This window comes from Panthera tigris, chromosome A1 (genome assembly GCF_018350195.1).
Source record: "Panthera tigris isolate Pti1 chromosome A1, P.tigris_Pti1_mat1.1, whole genome shotgun sequence".
Taxonomy (NCBI): Eukaryota; Metazoa; Chordata; class Mammalia; order Carnivora; family Felidae; genus Panthera; species Panthera tigris.
Genome location: NC_056660.1, coordinates 195,148,431 through 195,162,869, shown reverse-complemented (window position 1 = coordinate 195,162,869; position 14,439 = coordinate 195,148,431). Strand labels below are relative to the sequence as shown.

Sequence of the window (14,439 nt, the reverse complement as noted above, 5' to 3'; positions counted from 1 at the left end):
ATATACATCACTTCACTCAACCTCACAGTAATCCCCATGAGGGACATACTATGATTATCTCCATTACACAGATGAGAAGGTCGAGGTTCAAAGAACGTAGGTGCCTTGTGACTTATCTAAGACTCCTGGCTAGTAAGCTGCTATGCCATGATTCAACCACGGAGTTTTTTGAATATGGGACTTTGTTCTTAGCCATCGCTGTATTCTGGATTTACAAGGGGAGTGTGCTGTCTGCTGAGATCCTGGAGTGGAAGAGACCATGGGTGAAGGGAGGAGAGGGGCCACATTTAATGAATCCTGTTGGCCTCTCACACAGAGCTAGGTCATTTCTTAGTACCTCATTCTCGTCGATCTTACCGTATAGTCTTTCAAGGCAGGTATCACTCTGCCCCTTTTACAGGTGACACAGCTGAAGCTCAGAAACCCAAGTCCCTTGCCCAAAGTCACACAGTCAGTGTTGGAGCTGAGACTATGATCACGGTCTTCTTCCTCACAGTCCTGTTCATTTCTTTCTCTGACGTCCAGCCAGATGGTCTCCAGTTCTGTCCTGACCGTTTCTGGGGACAGAGGGCGCAGGAGTGACCTCAGGAGGATGTCTCAGGGAAGTCTTCTCACGGGTGCGAGCAGGAAGGAATCTGGGTCTCGCAGGAGAGGAGAAATCCGGGTGGTCGTGCGTCAGAGCCCACACTGGCCTTTCTGCTCCCTCGGGAAAGGGAGTGGCTAGAGTCCTTTCTCTCTGCCTGGAGATCCGGAGGGAAGAGGCCTGTGGGGCTGCCAGGTTATTAGTGGATTAGGGCTTCCTTTTAAAGCTTCCTCCCGGTACCGCCAAAGGATTATAATATAAGCATCTTCAGACAATTACACCCGTCCTTCCGCAATTATACCTGCCTCCCTTGAGTGCTCCCTGGCAGCTTTAAGTATGGGTCATGGCATCTTCGGCCTTGGGCACCCACCACTTGGGGTGGGTGGGTACGTGGTGCCATTGCTCTAAAGCCTGAGTACCAGCTGGGCAGGGCAGAACGGGGTCCTTGGCAGGCTAGGGGAGCAGGGGGTGCAGAGAGATGATGGGGGTAGCAGCCTGCGGCTCAAGTCTCCTGCCGTCAGCTGCTGCCAACGTGAGAGAATAGATATGAGAAGGCAAGTGCGTAAGGCTCACGGCTGGGCTTCCGCCGGTGGTAGTTGGTCCACGGCTCACCAAGACAGCCCTGAGCTATGGCTGCCGTCCTCACCCCAAAGTCTCAGCTGGTCAACACTAGCAGGGCTCATGGAGATGATTGTGTAGATAATCCTGAGGAGACTCCGAAGCCCAGAGATGGTAACAGACTTGCCCCAGGTCACGCAGTAAGTTGGTGAGAAGCTAGAGCTGGAACCCAGGGCTTTTGCCAACCCCTCCCCCCAGTTCAGCTGCCACACGCTGTGCTAATTGCTTTGTATGGGTCACTTCATTTCACCCTCTAAACACCCCTAGGAAGTTCATGCCTTTCTTATCTCTGCCTCACAGATGAGGAAACTAAGGCACAATGACTTTAAGTGACTTGTCAGAGTCTCAGGCCTGTGGGTGGAGGAGCGGAGATTTGAACCCCAGGAGGTCTAGGCCCATGCTTTCAACCACCTTCTGTGCTGCCTTGTCTCCATGGAAACAAGGCAGCAGGCTGTGTTCTTCCACCCACCTAGGGCTGGAAAAAGGTTGTTCAGGCTCTGGAGGATGGTGGGGGATTCTGCCAAGCCACGTTCCCTCCCCCTTGGATACACTTAGGGAGACCTGGGACCCACTGTTGATCCAGCCCCTCCTTCGTCTGTGGCTTTGGGAGAGCTGCCTTCCCCCCTCTCCAGGCCATTTGTCATTGGGGGCCCAGGCCATCTAGAGGGCTTGGGGGCCTTTCCCACTCGAATGGACACTGCTCTGAGCCTCTAAGGTGGGGATGAAGGTGTGGATCTGGCTTGTCAGATGCACCTTGCCCCGACCATGTTTCTATGGTTGAGGCAGAGGAACCCCCGGTCATGGTAAGAGCTGACAGTGGTTACTGGGCCAAAGACAGGATCCCTGCTCTTTAGGCCTGTGCGAGAGAAGGTAGAAAGAGCAGGAGGCTGGGCAGGATGCCATCCACACCCCCTCTCAATCCCACACTCCATAGTGACCATAATAGGAGGGCAATGGTGCAGAAGCAAGGCTCACAGGGTCACATATACCTCACCCGTGCACCCACACACATGTTCACACCCCCATGGGTGCATACACAGACATATGTATACCATGTTCTTATGCAGATACGCATGTGTATATAATCACATATCTGCACACACATGCATGCATGTACATGCCCTCAGACACCTACCTATCCACACGTGGGGCACACACAAGCACACACACACACACCCCTCACTCAGGCATGCCTACCTTTCACCTGTGACACATGACATGTATCAGATTTGTATACACAGCTACAGTCCCGCCTGAAAACATACCAGTACACATATTCCTTTCCTCAGATACAGGTCAAAAGCATGCTCTTCTCTCCATTTTCTTTTGCTCACATACCCACACTTTAAAATCTCTCCTGCATGCACACATTCTCTCCTGTAGGCATATCCACTCTTGCACACCCACCATCAAACACCTACGTACAGACTGAACCACTTTCTGTCCTCCTTCCTCTTTCCTCTTCCCCATCTCTTTCTCTTTCATACCCACCTACACAGTAATTCTAGCTTCTCTCCTCCCTCCCTCGCTCCCTTTCTCTCTCTCTCTCTCTCTCTCTCTCTCTTTCTCCCACACAGTTTGTTTCCTGGTTTTCCACAGGCTGGACTATAGCCACTTTTCTAGCACATGGGCTTACAAGGCAGGCAATACCTTGCCTGGTGCCAGTCCCCAGGACCCTCTCTCTCCATGTTTCCCACCTCCACTTGTGGTGGCCCCAGCACAAGAGCAGCCGTGGGGGCAGAGGAATTCTCTGCAGACCATGAGGCCAACCAGTGAAGAGAGATGGGAGCAGCCAGATAGGGTTTGCCTCTCTGTCACCTGACCTCCCGCACTCTGAGCCCGCCCACTGGGGACAGGGGATGTCCCAAACCCAGGCCACCTGCAGCTTAGTGTTTCACAGAACCTCTGGTGGGGTGGGGTGGGGTGGGGTGGGGTGGGCTTACATGAGCCCATGGCTAACTTCCTCTAGCAGGAGTCTAAACACAGAACCTTGATATGAAAGACAAATGAAAGTGGAACCACCCTGGTTGAAGGGGTGGGGTACTTGGAACCCCAGGAAACTTTGGTGAAAACCCAGGCCAACATTTTTCCAAGTGCAGTTACTTTTGTTTCAAAATTGGTGGGAGTGTGAAGGGTGCTTGTTACCAGTACTGTTTCCAAGCCCACTGCCTCTTCACCACTGGGAGGATGTGCTAGAATGTGGGAATCTCCGCTTTTAACAGCATCTCCCCCTCCTCCCCCCCCCCCATTCTGATGCACACCGACCACTGTCATGGGGCTCTGCTGAGCTCAGTCTAAATGGCATTTAGTTCAATAAAAAGATGGGGAACCGAAGTTCAGGAGCCACACAGCATCCCTATTGCTGACCTACCAGTGAAGTCAGGGGATGGCCCCAGGCCAGCGGGGAGGTGACGACCTTCCTCAGTCCCCGTTTGCCTAAGTCCTACTAAGGTAGACAGTTATTCTAATCACCAGAGCTAAGAAGGGGGAGCGAAGATGGGCCTGAGGGGCACCGCATCTGGATCTGAAAGGAAAGGGGCTGGAGAGGTGGGAGTGGTGTCAATTATGGGGCCGGAATCACCAAGATTTAAAAGAGGGGTGGTTGGAGGGATGGGGTGGGGGGAGAAGAGGGGCAGCTGAAATGGATGGAGAGACAGAACTGGGTGAAATGAAAGCAGAGGGATTTAGGGACCGACCTGGAGATACAAAAAAAGGAGGAGGAAACAGAGACACAGCAAGGCAGCAGAGTGTAGCACAGGGAAGGAAAGCGGGCGAAAAGGGAGACCGCCAGGATCCCGGGGCCGAGCCCGCGGGGGAGGGAGTCGCACCTCCGGGGGCGGGGCGGGGCGGGGCGGGGCGGCGGGCGGGGCGGCGCTAGGGCCCCGGGGAGCGGGCGGCAGGAGCGCGGCTCGCCCGCCCGCCCAGCCCTCCAGGCTCCGGGCTCCCAGCTCTGGGTCCCCGAGAAGCCCGCTGGGAGGTGGCGGCGGCGGCGGCGGCGACGCGGAAGGGGCGCCCGGCGCGAGGCGGGGGCGGGGGCGGCGGGGGGCTCGGGGCGGGGCGCACTGACGGACGCAGCCAGGTGCGCGGAGGCGACGGCGCCGGTGAGCTCGGGGACCGCGCGCGGCGGCTGGAGGTGAGTGAGGGGCGCTGGCGGGGCGGGGGTGCAGGTGCCGAGCGGGCCTCGCCCCTTCCCACCTGTGCTGTTCCCTGTGCCGCCCAGGTGGAGGTGGCACATTTGGGCTCCGGTCCCCCGCGCACAGGGTGACCTTGGCTGAGTCGCTGCTACACTCCGGACCTCAGTTTCCCCATCTGTACCGTGGGGCGGGGTGGGAGGGGGCGCTGGAGAAACCCCGAAGCTCTCGAGCAGCCCCGGAGCGGGAGGACGCCCCGACGCGGTGAAGCTACTTATCGGGGCTGCGCTGGGGCTCCGGCCCTCGAGCCCCAACCCGCAAGCACATCGGGGGCCGGGGCAGCGCGGGCCGACGGGTGGGCACCAGACCGAGGGGTCTGCACCCCCTAGCCGGCTCTGGGAAAGGCGGGCTGGGCTCGGGCCGGGTTGACCAACATGGGCGCCCGTGGGGTAGCAGAACGGCGTGTGCTGGCTTCGCGTCCCACTTCCCGCGGGCGGGGCGGCGGCGCAGTGCTCTGGCCGAGAGGGCGAGGCTTGCGGGGACGCGGGACCTTCCCGCCGCGGGGACCACCGGCAGGACCCCCTGGGGAAATCGAGGCCCTTCCTGAGCGCCTGGGGGCAGAGGAGGAACTGTCCTAAGGGCTCTACAGCAGATTCTCACAACACCCCGACCATTCCTCAGTTTGCCAAGGTGAGAGACCATGGAGGTGAAGTGAGTGGAGGGCGGGGTTCCTTCCTAACCACTGCACTGTGGATCAGGGGCTCCAACCGGGCCCTGACAAGACGTCTTTGAGGACTCTGGGTGGGGGGGGGGGGGTGGAGGGAAGGGTCTCCCTTGCTCCCTACCCCCACCCCAGTTTATGGGCTTACCCTAGATTGGGACAAGGGCCCCCTGTGTTCCATGTCTGGGTTGTCTACAAGGGACAAGAGTGAGCAGGAGAGCACCAGACCACCCCACCTCCCACCCTATTCTGACTGACAAGTGGCACTGGAATAAACCAACTTGCTGTGTGATCTGGAGGCGAGTCCCTGTCCTCTCTGCGGTGAGAGGGTGGGCAGAGTGACCCCTGAGGGGACAGCTGCATTAGAGACAGCGGTGACCCTGCTGGGTGGAGGGGCGGTCAGAGGGTGCCTCACCCCTGTCATGTTGCAGGGTGTAGGGTGAGGCTAGACACTGATCAGAGGGACTAGGGTATGCTGGGGTCAGGGACTGGAAGTCGTGCTGGTGCCCACCAGCCTGTCACCAACCCCAGGTCTGCCCCCATCCTGCGCTGGGGGACGGAGCCACAAACCAACCACCATATTACCTCAAGCAGTGGGATGGGACTTCTCAAGGGAGTTCGAAAATGCCTTTTGGAGTGGGGTCCCCTGCCTCTGTCTCTATATGAGATCTTGGTTTGGTTCTTCCTCCTCTCTGGTCCTCAGTTTCCCCATCTGTACAAGGGGAACGGACTAGAATCACTCTATTTTGATATTCAGAGAACTTCCAAAAGGCAAGTGTTTTGCTGCTGTGCTAACCTGGCTCCCACTGTTTTCAGGGTGGCCTGCAGGGTGGCTAGACCCCCCCCCCCCGCCTCCCCAAATTAAGCTGGCACCTAAATTAAGCTGTGATTGGAATCAGCTTTAATGGTTAAAATAAGGCCTTTAGCCCCTTCCCTCTCTTGTTAGCTATTGCCCTTCCCCTAAGGTGAAAAAAAGAAAAAAATACTGTGGCATTCAGGTGCCTGCGGCTCAACTGAGCCCTAGCGTCTTGGGTCAGCACTTGATCTAATCTCCCCATTCTAGAGTTGGAGGGACTGAGGCTGCAGAGGGGATGAGATCTGCCCAGGGTAGTTCTGTGAGTAGAAGGCAGCAGAGCCCCCTTTTCTTGGGACAGAGCAGCTCCTTGATAGGGGAGGGGCGAGGGGCAGAGGAGCATCTGGAAAAATGGGAGGAGTGCAGGAGGAAACTTTTCTATATGTCCTTGTCACCCCGTGCCTTGTGTCCGTGGTTGACACTTGTCACCCTGAGCCTACGTTCAGCTCTGGGAGGTGGACTGGGCCTGGGTCAGCACACTCCCTCCACCTGCCAGCGCTGCCATCCCAGGGAGCTGTATACACCTGCAGGCCCAGGGGCCTGGCCTGGGAGGCACCTTTTCCTTCAGGGCAGCTCCCAGGCTTCCAGACATGAGCTCATCAGAGCTGTTGATGCCAGGAAGGGAGGGACCAAGGGGGGAAGCAGGCAGGGCTGCCTAGCTGGGGGAACTGCAGGCCCCCAGGGAAGTGGACGGGTGGAGGATTTGTAGGCTCTGGCCCCCATTGTCATGTGGAGGCAGTGACAAGATAGGCCAGCAGAGGGTCAACTGGGGTGGGGGTGGGGATGGCCAAGTGCCCTGGGCTGCAGTGCAGGGACCTGGGTGTTAAGCTGATCTCTGCTGCTCGCTTGCTGGCTGTGTGACCTTGCGTGAATCCCTCGCTCTTTATGGAGACCTCAGTGTCCCTGGATAGCAACGAGATGGGGTGGGTTCTTAGGCACCAGGGTTACAATAGTGAACAAGGTAGGTCCCTGCCCTCAAGGAGCTTGCATTTTAACTGGGGAGATAGACGAGAAAAAGAACAGCAAAGAAATAAATAAGGTATTTTCAGGTAGATAAAAGTGGTGTGTGTATACATATATATATATATAATTTTTATTTATTTATTTTAACCCATCCTGCTAAGATAGAGAACAGTTGGAGGGGCTACTTTGTGTTGGTGGCTAGGGAAGGCCTCCCTCACTCCATTGGAGTAGAGACCTGAGTATTATTTGAAGGAGTGGTCATGGCTGGCTTCATGGAGGAGGTACCTCCAAAACTTGGATCTAGAGATACGGGAGGGATTTGGTTGGAAGGAAGGGTATTTCAAAGGACAGTAAATGGTTTACACGAGGAGCTGAGGTGGAGGTGGGGTGGCCATTGGCTCTAGGTTTTATGAAAATGCCTTCATCCCTCACAGCTTCAGGCTGCAGACCCAAAGGAGCCACAGGCCTGTGCTCTGGTCAGAGGAGTGGCTGGGCTCTGCTGAGTTAGGCCTGTGTATGTGTGAGCTCATAGTCCTTTGTGAACTGTCCCTAGATACTGGGGCTCAATCGCTACCCAGTGTGGCCAGAGGGGGAATCAATGTGGGGACGGCCTCCAGGCCCTGTAATTCCAGAGGCTTACAAAAGCCCTCTCTCTCCAGAATGAAATCTTTACCAACTGGCCACTGCCTGAAATTCCTGCCTCCTAGCTTCATCTTTTCCACTTGGTGAGGCAGTGTCTTATAGGACTGTGACTCCCCTCCCCTCCCCTGTCCAGCTTCCCAGGGCTGCAGCAGGTGAAACAAAGTTCAGTCTACTCCTATGTGACCTGCTTCCTGCATGGCTGATACACGGATACGGTGGCTAGACCCCTGGGTTCCACTCCCGACTGGCTGGGAGGTCTTAACCCTATTATATAACCTCTCTGGCTTTTGTTTCCACATCGGTAAATAGAAAAAATAATAAGCCCTGTCTTTACTGTTTTGAAATTAAATGATGGTAAATGCTTTAAAAAAAAAAAGGTAAGTATTACTTATTAAATAGTATGGTCATGTTTTGATCTCTGTTAAACTAGCAAGCCTTTGAGGAGACAGACTCTAGCTCAAGACTCACATCTCAGTATAAATTTTTGATGTTTGGCCAGGAACAGGTTTTGATGGCGGGAGGACGGGCACAGCACAGTGGAAAAGGGCCTGGACCGCACTTCAGGAACAAATACTTGAACCTCCAGTCTTAGCTGACTGGATGGTGGTCTTGGACAAATCACTTATTTCCTCTGGGGCTCAGGCTTGGGTTCTGAACTGCTATGAAATGGGGTAGGAAGGATGCGAGGGGATCATGGAGGTGAAAGAGCTCAGCAGACACCGAAAACATGGGGCCAACAGGAGGGACTAGGAAGGGGCAGGCTGGAGGAGCCTCACAGACAGGAGAGTAAGCTGACTTGAGACTCTTATGCTTAATCTTCTAGAATAAAATCTCTTGGAGACTAAGAATGTTCGACAGATAAAAACCAAAGTTCTTGAAAACTGGTTACTATTTATGGTTACTTACTATGTGCCAAGGACATTCTAAGTTCCTTACATGTCAACAACTCCATGAAGTAAATACTATTATTATCAACATTTTACAGATGGGAAACTAAGGCACAGAGAGGTTAAGTGGGCTTCCCAAGGTCACACAGCTGGTGAGTGGCCAGATTCAAACCCAGGCAGTGTGGCTCCAAATCCTGGGAACTTAACTTCTGCACAACACAATCTTTCCTGTTTTAGATGGAGTGCCAGAGGCTCAGAGAGGCCAGGCCACCTGCTTAAGAACACACAGCATTCCTCTTTGATCTTCCTCATCTCTGTCCCTCAGGTTCTGGAAGGAGGAACCTGAGGTCTAGGGTCTGGGGTTCTGAGGTTGGCCCTTGAGCCAGCTGAGCCTCTGTTCTCCCCACCTGCCCTCCTCCCCTGTGAGTAGGTCAGGGAGGATCAAGTGTACCCTGGGAGGGCTGTGGGCACGGAGGCTCTGCCAGAACCTGACGAATGGGCATCATCAGTGTCATGGAGCTCGAGTGAATCCCAAGAGCTTGCGTTGTAGTGAACTCCTGCAGAGTCTGGCATGCCTCCCATCACTATACAGATGGGGGAAACTGAGGTCAGACAATCCAGGGACCAGCCAGAGGTCACACGAGTAGGAGGTCCTCTTCCTCCCGAGCCCTGCTGTCCTGCCTTCTGGGATGCTTAGTACTTGTGGGCTCCAAGAGGAGATGGGACTTGGGGACCTTCCCACTGATCCCCAAGGTGGCTTAGCCAGGACACAATTCCTGATATGGGGCCCTTTGGGAGGGCACATGGAGTTGGGGGGTGGGGAGGGTGCCGATTAAAAAATAGACTGTCACGCGCATGGGGAACAAGCATGCCACCACCCAGCCTGTGCCAGTTGGCTCCCCCATGCCCAGCTGCCAGGCCCCACTCAGGGCTCCCGCTGGGGGCTCCGCCCACCCCACCCTGGCTCTGGGCCTGAGGCTGAATGCTCTCCCTCCTCCACCCCTGCCCAGCCTCCAGGCAGATGGTGCTCTCACTGAGCCTGGGTGGGCTTGAAGCTTAGCTGTTGGCTTTAAGCTGTGCCTGTGGGGTCTGGTGTCACCACACACTGGCTGTGTGGCCTTGAGTGGGGCTCTTTCCCTCTCTGGGCCTCAAACACAGACAGAGTAATGCTACCAGTTAAAGCTCTTTATAGCTTCCAAAGCCTTTGCCAGATGCCATCGCCCATTTAGACCCAAAAAGAGCGCTAGAGAGAGACCCACCGGCCTCGGAGAGTGATATGACCTGTGAGGCCCCCTCAGCTGGAGAGTGGCAGAGCACAGGACTAGAGGCAGATGATCTTGCCAACCCCAGTCCTGTACAATTTATTCAGGGTGAGCAGGGCCAGAAACCACGGAGGTGGGAGGCTTTGCAGTAGTGACGTGAGCAGTGTTTTCATCCATTTATTCCCTCATCCCGTCAACAAATGTTTATGGAGCCCCAGCCGTGGCCTACACACAGAGGCAGGGACTGCGCGGAGCAATGACAGCCAAGGTCCCTGCCCTCAGGGCTGCTAACCACCATCAGTCAGGGCAGACTGACGCTTCAAAGATACAATGGAATTACAGATGTAATGAGAGTTTGGAGGACAGGCAGAGGAATGCAGTCTCCCAGGGCGGGCAGCCCTCCCTGAGACCCGTAAACAGACCTGAAGGATAAGTGTGGCCAGAAAGGGACAACAGAGAGGGTAAGGACGAAAGGGCTCTAGGCAGAAGCAGCAGCCACTGCCAAAGCCCTGGGGTGAGGAAGTGCTTGGGCCCTGTCTGAGCACTTGAAGGAGGGCCAGCACGCCGCCCTGAGTGTGTGGCGGGGAGGCAATGGGGGGGAGAGGAGGAGCGCTGCTGAGGCATGTGGGTGCAGGGGCAGCAGGGCTGGTCATGCAGGGCCTGGAGCCTGCCAAGGGGTCCGAGGCCCATCCTGGGAAGGAGGAGCGGTTCCCAGTGCTGGTCTGGGAGGCTGGTCGTGCCTTCTGTCTTCTTTCCCGTGGGTCTGCACCCTGGCAGAGCCGCCCTGGGGGCCTTCAGCACTCCGCCAGCTGCTTTACCCAACACCTGAACGCACAGTGCTCATCAGGCCAGCTCATCCTCTCAGTTTAATGGCTGCCTGATGCATCGTGCCTTCCACAAGGTTCTGGTGGCCCATCAGGGCCCAGATGCAGGTTGCTGAGAGCAGGGTCTTAGCTACTCACTCCAGCTGAGTGCCTCTGTTCAGGATAATTCTTGTTTCCTTTTACTCCTGTGGGAGCCCGTGGACCCAAGGAGGTCTGGCTCGTGGCTGAATGGAGCCCTGCCCCTGGACTGCCTGTCACTGCTGTCTGTCCCCTGCCCCACACCAAGCATCACCTTCCAACCCCAAAGCCCCTCAGGGCCAAACCCTAGGAGTCAGGTGGCCTGTGTTCTGAGCCCAGCTCTGCTGTATGCTCTCGGGCACATCCCTGCTGCTCTCTGGGCCTCAGCTTCTCCGTCTGCATCATAGGGAAATACTCTAGTTTTCTGTGCTCGAGGTACAGCCCATGGATGCAATATCAGCACCACTCGGAAGCTTCTTAGAAATGCAGACTCTCAGGCCTCACTCTAGACCTCCTGAATCTGAATCTGCATTTGAACCACATCCCTGAGCAATTATATTAAATGTATATTAAAGTTTGAGAGGCACTGTTCTAGGTCAGTCACTTTTAAACTTAAAAAAATTTTTTTAATTAGGGGCGCTCGGGTGGCTCAGTCAGTTAAGTGTCCGACTTTGGCTCAGGTCGTGATCTCATGCATGGTCCGTGAGTTCAAGCCCCGTGTTGGGCTCGGTGCTGACAGCTCAGGGCCTGGAGCCTGCTTCAGATTCTGTGTCTCCGTCCTTTTCTGACCCTCCCCTGCTCGTGCTCTGTCTCTCTCTCTCTCTCAAAAATAGATAAAAGTTAAAAAATTTTTTTTAATTTTTTTTAAATTAAAAGTTATAGAATCTTCTTTTCTCTCTGAAGTTTTACATAGGAAACCACCCATAAGAGAGGAACCACCCACTCTATATTTATTCACATGAATAGGGAGGGGAGGAGTGTGGAGGGGTGGTTGAGGCCTGGGCGTATTAGGATGGGCATCAGAAGGGAGGAGGAAAAGAGACCTGGAAGAGGGTGGGGGTGGTGCTTGTTCCTTGTCCCTGGAGAGCCCCTGACCAGGTGCCTCTAAGAGCCTTTTCCACTCTTACCTCCAGGGTCCTTTGTCTTATGAATTTGGGAAGGTGGGCTTGGAAGGAGGGCACTTGACCATCCACAGCCTAGTGACGTCTTTCCCTGCTCGTCCCCATCTTGGTGTCCTGTTCTCTTCCCTGTGGAATTCCTGAAAGGGTAGCTGCTGCTATTCTTAGCATGACAGGGTAGTGAGGAGAGAACATGCTAGTGCATTATTTATGCCTCTGAGTCAACAGGATTACATTCAGGGCTCCAAGAACACCGCCCTCCCCGGATGCCGCTTGTTGTCACTGCCTTGGCAGAAGGGGGGGCACTTCCCATGACCCATAACCCATCCCTTCTGTCCCTGACCATTCCTGCTCAGTGCCTTCAGCCTCCAGGCTGGGAGATGGGTCAGGAAATAGAATGGTAAGCTGGGACGAGGACTGAGTTGCTTTGGAGATATCATCTCTACATTCATTCAGCACGTATTTACTGAGCACGTATTACACGCAGTAGCTGCGGGCACCCTGGCGAATGAGGCAGAGTCTCTGCCTCCGGCAACTCACACTTTAGCCTATGAGTTAATGGTGCTGTGTCATCACAGGAGCCTCTGTGCCAGGCCTGAAACCGGGTGCTTAGCACATAGGAGACCTAGCCCTCACACTCACCCTGCAGGGTAGGAATTAGGAGACCCCTTTACAAAGGAGGAGACTGGGCAGCATTTATAAGACTTGCTCAAATAGTGATCTGCTCAACTGGGGTTTGAACTCAGGCTGACGGGAAGAGAAGGACCACACCAGGTCAAATGGTAGCATGTAACATTACGGCTTTGGAAGGCCACTGCCCTGCCCAGTGAGAGCAACACTATGGCTAGTTAAGGAACTCAACTATCTGAGGCTGTCCTGTTCTCAGTGAACCGTGAGAAGTCATGTGTGTCCAGAGTTTTCGTAAACCTGCAGCGGAAAGACAGGTGCATTGTGGGCCGGACATCAGAACCATCGGGGATGAGGGATAAGGCCCCAGGGTGGCACATCTCATGAGACTGAGCCAAGGTCTGTGTCTGGGAGCTGAAGACCTGGATTCTGGGAGATCCTGGCCAGGCCCCTTGGTCTCTCTCTGCCTCAGGTGCCTAATCTATAAAATAGTGTAACAATTCCTGCTCTGCCTCTGTCTCTGATGGATGCGAAGGTGCTGGTAGAACTTTAAAAGGGTGCGTGTTCAAGGGTTGGCGTATGATTCCGTAAATGAATATATTTTCTTAAGTGCGTTTTTTGTTGACATTATGGGGTCTTGCTAGGTACCCAACTGTGTTCCAAGCATTTCCCCATATGTCAATTCACTCCCACAAACATGTTTATAAAATCACAGGCCCAGTGGGTCCCCAACATGTCTTGCTTCAGAACCCCTCAGGGGGACTGTTAATGTGGATAATCTGTGGTCTGGGTCTGGGGTGGAGCCCAGGAATGTGCATTTGGGATACACCTCCCGAGGGATCCTATACCACCTACAGGTTTCTGATCTGGGCCAGAGAGGAGATGTGCTCGAGGCCTCATGATGGGTTGGAGACCAGACTGAAACTGAAAGCCAGACCTCCGGCTCCCAGTCTGGCCCTTTCTTCCTACTCTTCAGCTGCCCCTCCCCGCCGCCCCAAGCAACCTCAAAGGATGAAGCCAGGGACCAGGATTGTGACAGGCAATGGTGCTGGAAGCAGCTGGTGGCATTTACAGTGCTCCCCGAGGCATTTTACATGGCTTGTCCATTTAATTGCAGTATGGGGAGAAAGGGCGACATTCTTCGGAGTGACAAAATCTACTGGCACATTTGAGTATCAGGTGGTAGATTTTAATGTACCCCTAGAAAGAGGAAACCATGGCCGAGTTGCAGAGAGCCTGGAGAAGAGAATGTGACCCACCAGCAGTGCACTTCACATTCTACAGCAGCACGTGCCCTTTGGGCAGGGGTTGTCTGAGAGCTCAGTCACCTGGAGACCGGGCGGGCTGGTGGGAGAGAAACGCATGGGCCCTCCCACGAGGCGTATGCCTGCTGCGTGTGGATCCGTGCCAGCCTGCCACCTGAGGACCTGTGCCTCTCACCCGCATGACTGCAAGTGCTTGCAGGTCATGGGCAGGGTCTGCCCGCCCTGTGTGTGGGTGTGCAGGCGAGCCTGCGCACACTTTCCCCCCTGTAGTGCAGGTGTGAAGCAAGCAGGAGGAGGTACGGCTGCAGTCTAGGCTCTGGCCAGCATGAAGAAGCTATTGAGAATGCGTGCGTTGCAGGGTGTGCGTGCACGTGTGTGCACAAATGGCTGCAATGCAGGGGCATCCCTAAGACCCTGAAGGGCGGCGGTAGAAGGGCCATTAGAGAGCTTGGTTTCTCCATCCGTGCCCCACCTCCCCATTAGGTGCACCGTCCTCAAGCCTGCCAGGTGCGAGCCTGCCTCGGGACCTTAACACCAGCTGTTGCCTCTGCTTGCTCTCTCTTCCTAGACAGGCACGTGCCTCACTCCCTCACCTTCTTCTCTTCTTTACTCAGGCGTGACTTCTCAGTGACTTCCATCACTCTATTTACCTTTGCAGACCACTCCCCACCCCATGCAATCGGCTGATGTCTTATCCCTGCTTTATTTCTTTCCATAACATTTACCTTCTGACTTACTTGTATAGTTACTCATATATTTATTATCTTGCTCCCCTACCAGAATGCAAACAGGGATCTCTGTTACTCTTCCTGGCTGTGAACAGCGCCTGGCCCTTAGTTGGTGTGCAGTAAATATCTGTTGAATGAATGAGTCCATGCACCACCTATGCTTATTTCCTTTAAATTGTCTAGCTTTCATTACTGAAAT

The 14,439-nt window shown here is 54.8% G+C and overlaps 1 protein-coding gene across 2 annotated transcripts in view; it reads left to right on the top strand.

The window, feature by feature from the left end:
- The window catches only part of SYNPO (synaptopodin), a 55,035-nt gene that overhangs the window by 20,157 nt on the left and 20,439 nt on the right, over window positions 1-14,439 (top strand). Inside the window, exon 1 of one of the 2 annotated variants that reach the window (XM_042994233.1) lies at window positions 5,004-5,022. The exons of the other annotated variant lie outside the window; for it this stretch is intronic. The gene's annotated coding sequence lies outside the window, so the exon portion shown is untranslated. Of the gene's footprint in view, window positions 1-5,003; window positions 5,023-14,439 lie in introns of those variants that run through there. 2 annotated transcript variants of the gene reach the window in all.